Raw genomic sequence first — 6008 nt, forward strand, 5'->3', positions numbered from 1 at the left:
CAAGTATGCTTTTCCAAAAGTATATATGCACGAAGTTAACTACGAGCTGTTTCCATGAACGTTGCAATAATGTTTTCGATAGGTAATGTTTATTTACAGTCTTTCTCGAAAATATGCAGCCCAAGAAGTTTACGGCTAAGCCCCGTAACGTAGCTCGATATATATCTCCAGGGTTAGCAATATTACAGGTGACGAGAAATCTCGTCTTCACCCTGCTTGAGTTTATGTATTCTGGGAGTACTTCAAGAAGTCCCGTTACGCAGCGTGAAAGCAAACCTCTTGGGCTTTATGTTTTTTAAGAAAGACTGTACCTGTGTACAGTACGGTCCGCTGTTAAAGGAAACATCCCGTAGTGCTCCGCGAAGCGCCCCCTTCGATTACCGGCGACAACTGGACACACCAGGCACATGCGCAGTCAGTGTGAATGGTGGAGTCAGTCTTGCGTCGTCTGCTATACGGTGCTTTTCCGGCGCTTGCCTCTCCGAGTTGGAATATCTAAAATAAGAAAGCTGAACTATATTATATGCTGCATTTTACTCGCTGATATGTAAAAGACAAGCATTTTTCAAAATATATTTTTGTCATTATAAATTGTTCCAACGAAGTTTTTTCGCTTTGCATCTACTTCTTGTCCACTTTCTGCTCCAAAGATGTTTCGTTCTACTGTTGCTGAAGTATTGCGATTGTAATGAGAAAAACAAAGCAACAGAGCGTTCTCCCGGCTTTGTGCTTTGCGGCGTCTCGGCCACATTCGTTTAGTACTTTTAATGCAGTAGCATTTAGTTCCTCATGCTTCGTGTGACCAGAAAACGACCTTCGTACTTGTTAAACACCCGCAGATCGATTATAACGACGTCAATAACTGATAAATTATTATGATATGTAGATTAAGCAGACAGTCTGTCACAGCAATAGTAATGTTTAGTCACAGTCATAATTTACCTATGACCATGACTAACCATTACTATGACTAACCATGCGGGATTGAATCCCGGCTGCGGCGGCCGCTTTCCAATTGAGGCGAAAAGCAAGGCGTCCGTGTGCTGTGCAAATCTGTCGGGGCACGTTTAAAAACCCCGGGTGGTCGGAATTCCCGGAGCCCTCAACTATTTCGTCTTCCAGAGCCTGAGTCGCTTTGGGACGTCAAATCTCATAAACAAAACCATAACTATGACTGTGATTATCCATGACTAAGTGTGACTAACCATTACTATGACTTATGATCAACATAAGTATGATTACAAGCCATGATTATGACTCTTTATGACTGTGACCAACTATGACTAGCCATAGTTTTCGCCCTTAGGATTGAAATATCAATATCATGTGCCAGCGGTCAGTATGTATACATATAAACAACACTAACACTAACACGATATAGTATTAAAAATGATGTGCAGCACAGTCCACAGTAGACTGCAGACAACAAGGGAAGAAAACCGGAGTGCTGCTTTTCCTTGGCACACTTGCTGCCGGAAGCAAGCATTCACACCTGCCTGTGTATGCTGCTGCGCGTGAAGTTCGCGCGCCCCTTCCTCTAGCCCATCGACTATAACCCTATACCCACATCGTCGGCAAATAGAACACAAGAAAAAAGTAAGTATCCAAGAAGGCACGCTCGATCGTGTTCGTTTTGACAGCTTTCGTGGCACAACTTGACGCTCGAGGAAGTGACGAGGTGAGCCAACTTCAAGTAGCAGTCGTCTCTTCGCACCTTCGCTGACCACCGTCAGCGCGGCGTGCCGCGGCCATATGACAGGCGTATTAACCCGCTTTAAAGAAGCGCCAACCGTCCCTACATCTTACCCCCTGGCCTGCCTCCCGTCTTCAAGCACATCCATACACCTCCTTTGGTTCATACACACACAGCTCCCGCTCCAACTCATAGCCGCAGCGCACAGCTCTCATGGCGCTGGCTACACGAGAGCGCGGCCAGATCGTGACCACGCATCGTGCATCATAGCGCAACCAGCGCCGCTCGTAGCTGTTGTTATCTTCGCTCTCGCGGCCGGGGCTAAGCGTCGTCCACTGCGGCCGAAACAGTGTCGGAGAAAACGAGGCAACTCGCGCTGCCAGGCCCGCTCGGCACTCGTACCGAGCACGCGCGTTCTCCTTCCGCTGCCGTTTCCTCGCCGAACGTGCAAGTATCGAGAGACCGCAACGAGGTCCAAGACTTGCGTGAAGCCAGAGTGAAGCCACCCCTTCACGCCCTACTCCCTCTCCTCCTTCTGTACGGCCGCTCCCCGTGAGGTTTGCAGCAACAGCACCATCTAACCACCATCGCCGCGGCCCCCTTGTTCGGGTGCAACACGTTTCCATATCGTTGTTTTTAAGCCGCGCGGTGAACGCCGGGTTGAAGGAGGCAGGGAGAGGAGGGAAGAGCGCACGCAGGGCCTGGCTGTCTCGCAGTGCGGTACTATTAGCCCAGTTCTCTCACGCAACGGCAGACCGCACTACAGCGGCACCGCTGAGGCGAGCCGCGCCGTATCGCTTGCTTGCGCTGCACGTGTGAAAGAGGGCCGCTTGCGAGAGGTCCGCGGGCTCGGGGCTGGTGGGAGTAGTTCCGACCGACGACGCCATGAAATCGCTCCCACGCCGCGTATCGTTTCGGTGGTTTCGGAAGTGGAGGCAAGCGAAACGCGTTGCGACTAGCAGTTAACGCTTCTCTCACGCTGCCAGCCGGCTGTCGACTAACCGTTTCGAAACAGTTATATCTTGTTTTCACTTTCACGTATTCGCGGAAGCTAACCTGCGGTTACGCGCACTTTGCATTCTTCCGAGATCGAAGAATCTGTACCCTCGATATACTGATACACTGTTTCCTTTAGTGAAAAAGTGAACGGCAGCACCAATGTTTCGTTTTTCAAGAACGATATATTCTTTTCCGATGACAGCTTCGCTGGTCCCATATATGTGTCCCGGGCGTGCATTCTATGCGGTCACGGATAATCCGTGCCGATTAATCAGAGTTGCTATCGCATCTCCCGCTGGAATACTGGGGCAGTCAGTGAACTGAAACAAGTTTTCGTAAGCGCAACTTGCTGTACCTGTCCTCATATCTCATTTCCTCCTCCCATATTTATAGCTAGACTTAGCATATCTTTACCTTAGCAAGAGAAACTGATGCTTTTACACCCCAACTTATTAATGCGACTAACGCTGATGAGTGGGTAGGATCTTGACGTGCGTGTCGCAGAAGCTCCCAGCTGGCTAAACCCTGCTTTCTATGCATAAAGCTTAATTTTACAAATCGTACTTTAATGGAGAAAAAAATTTGGAGGACGCTTAAGCTTCGCCTTCAAGAGTGGAACGCGATAGCGTTATTGCACCTCGTCGAGAAAACTTATTAAACGCAAGGGCAGCGTTCGGCGCGGCAACGAAACGTGCGCCTGAGCAAGCGGAACGAAGCAAAGAACTCGGTGTCTCGGAGGGAGAAAGCCGGGCAGCGACGCGCCATGAAGGCGGACGCGATCATGGGGCTGACGCCTTGATGGGATCGTCCTCTATCTCTCTCGGGAGCACCATGCAAAAGCATGATTCCTCGGAAGCAGCTCGGCACACATCGCAGGGGACGCTTTCCCAGCAGAAGCGCTACGGCGCAGCGATCACGTCAGAGGCGTCCGGCATCAGACGCTGCACCTAGCAATCGCGCTGTGAGCGGAAAGAGGAGCCGCGTCGCCTAAACACACTGTTCGAGTGACGCACGCTGGATGTTGGAAGGGGAGAGAGCGAGAAAACTTATTAAACGCAAGGGTATTAATGCATCCTCGCACCGGTACCCGCGCGGCCCGAAGGGGAGAAGCGGGTGAGTGAAGATAGTGATCTAAAGAAAGGAAAGACGCTTGATTTTACAACCCGTGAGGGTGCACGGCGAAACGTCAGGGGCGAGTGGCGCGCCACCGTTTATGAAGTGCATGCCAGGATTTATCGCTCACGGCCAACGCCGCCGACGACACCGGCTTTTCTGCGACACGAGCTCCTTAACGCTACCGCGTTAATATATGTGTCTGGGTACGTCTCGTGCATTCTCTTAAAATTTTCACCCTGTCCGCGCACTTTTAGGCAGCACTTTTTTCAGGCAGGAATTGAACCCACTGACATCCTTGGATCCCGAGCCGCGCTATAGGCCATGCGGGCGCGCCGGTCAAGCTTGGCTAAAGCGGGGCCTTAATATCTTTGTCGAGAATGTCTTTCACATGACGTAGAAGATTACGACCCCATGCTAATGATAATGAGTACATGCAACCCGAAGACGAAGTCGAAACCGAAGTACACCGAATTCGGAGGGCTACGGAGTAATTTCGACCACCTGGGGATCTTTAACGTGCGCTGACATCGCACAGCACACGGAAGCCTCTTCGTTTCGCCTCCATCGAAACGCAGCCGCCTGCGTTTCGATGGAGGCGAAACGAAGAGGCTTCCGTGTGCTGTGCGATGTCAGCGCACGTTAAAGATCCCCAGGTGGTCGAAATTACTCCGTAGCCCTCCACTACGGCTCCCCTTTCTCTCTTTCCACTTTCACTCCCACCTTCATCCCTTCCTTACGGCGCGGTTCAGGTGTCCACATAGCAAGTGTGACAGATACTGCGCCTTTCCCTTCCTGTGAACCAATTATTATTATTATTATTAAGTGCGCTGAACCGACCATCATTTTTTTTTCTGCTTCGTGTTCATCCGAAAAAAAAAAAAAAACAATCACACCACTGACTTCCCTTACCCTGTCTCATGTCTTGTGTCCATACAGTACGCAGCCATCTTAGCGTATGAGAGGGTACAGGTTGGAAATAGCTAGGATACAGAGATACGAGTGACGGACTTGACAAGAAAGCGCATCGTTTTTGCCTATATTTTTTTCTCATCGCAGGTGCCCGCCCCCCTCTGTGGCCTACATACACACCCACGAGGGTGACAACATATCTAAGACCCTTACCTTAATTCTTTTTTTTTTCTTTTTTTTTTCGGGGTACAAATTATTATTCACAAAAGACTTTCATGATTGTATTTTCCAAGTCATTTTTTTTTTCAACAAAAGCCAGTTTGCAATCATGCACCGTTTCTACCAATCATGCAATCGTCATGCATGCATGCAGTAATCATAAAGTTTGGGACATCAAATTTCATATTTTCACTGATAATATTTATAAATACTAAGGAAGTGACAGGTTGCACTAAAGGCGTAAACAAATCAACCTTTTCATTTTTACCCCTCTCGTTTACCACGAATATTTTGGCACAGCTCTGGTTTGTCGATTTCGTGAAAACGAATCAATACACCATTTCTTGCTGCTTTGTCGCCGTGATGAGAAGGTTTCTGAAGAAACCATTGCAACCCTTACCCTTAGTTTGAACAGCCCGATCTCATTAACACGATAGCGTTAAAGCCCTGTTCACCGAAAATCAGGCTGCGACGCAGGCGTCAGCGTTGTGCTCGAAAAATCACGATTATGGCGCAGATAGGCGGTAGCTGGTGGTGTTCTTGTATACACGAACACTAGCTAGCTGACAGCTGATACGGCCGCTCACTGACTGGACGTATAGGTTGCCTGACGATGCATTTCGCAGTAGCTACCAACTACGAGCTCTTTATTCAAATGGGAGGGTAATATCAGAATCAGTTTGCCAGGACATTTGAATTAACGTTGCCCTATATAGGCCAAGCAGGCACGTTCATATGGCTTGGTTAAAACGGCGCCCCACTCCTGGTACTCCCCTGATGAGGCTGGGATAGGTAGGTCACCGCCGCTTGCGGCGGGGGCTAGCCTGCCACCGAATTTTTCTGTTGTAGGCTGTCATTGCACCCGCCACTGCTACGGTGGTGGTGGACGACGGCTGTTGTTGCGGCGCGCGTCTTTCTCTCCCTCTTCCTTTTCTTTCTTCTCAATTTTCTCTTCTGTCTGCACGACCAACACGTCCCAGCGACATCTGTTCCTGGCCCTACGGGGCTGGGACTGGTAGGTCAATGCCGCTTGCGGCGGGGGCAGGCGGGGGCTAGCATGCAACCGAGTGTT

The sequence above is a fragment of the Amblyomma maculatum genome, chromosome 3 (assembly GCF_055883805.1).
Source record: "Amblyomma maculatum isolate TAMU_Amacu chromosome 3, ASM5588380v1, whole genome shotgun sequence".
NCBI lineage: Eukaryota > Metazoa > Arthropoda > Arachnida > Ixodida > Ixodidae > Amblyomma > Amblyomma maculatum.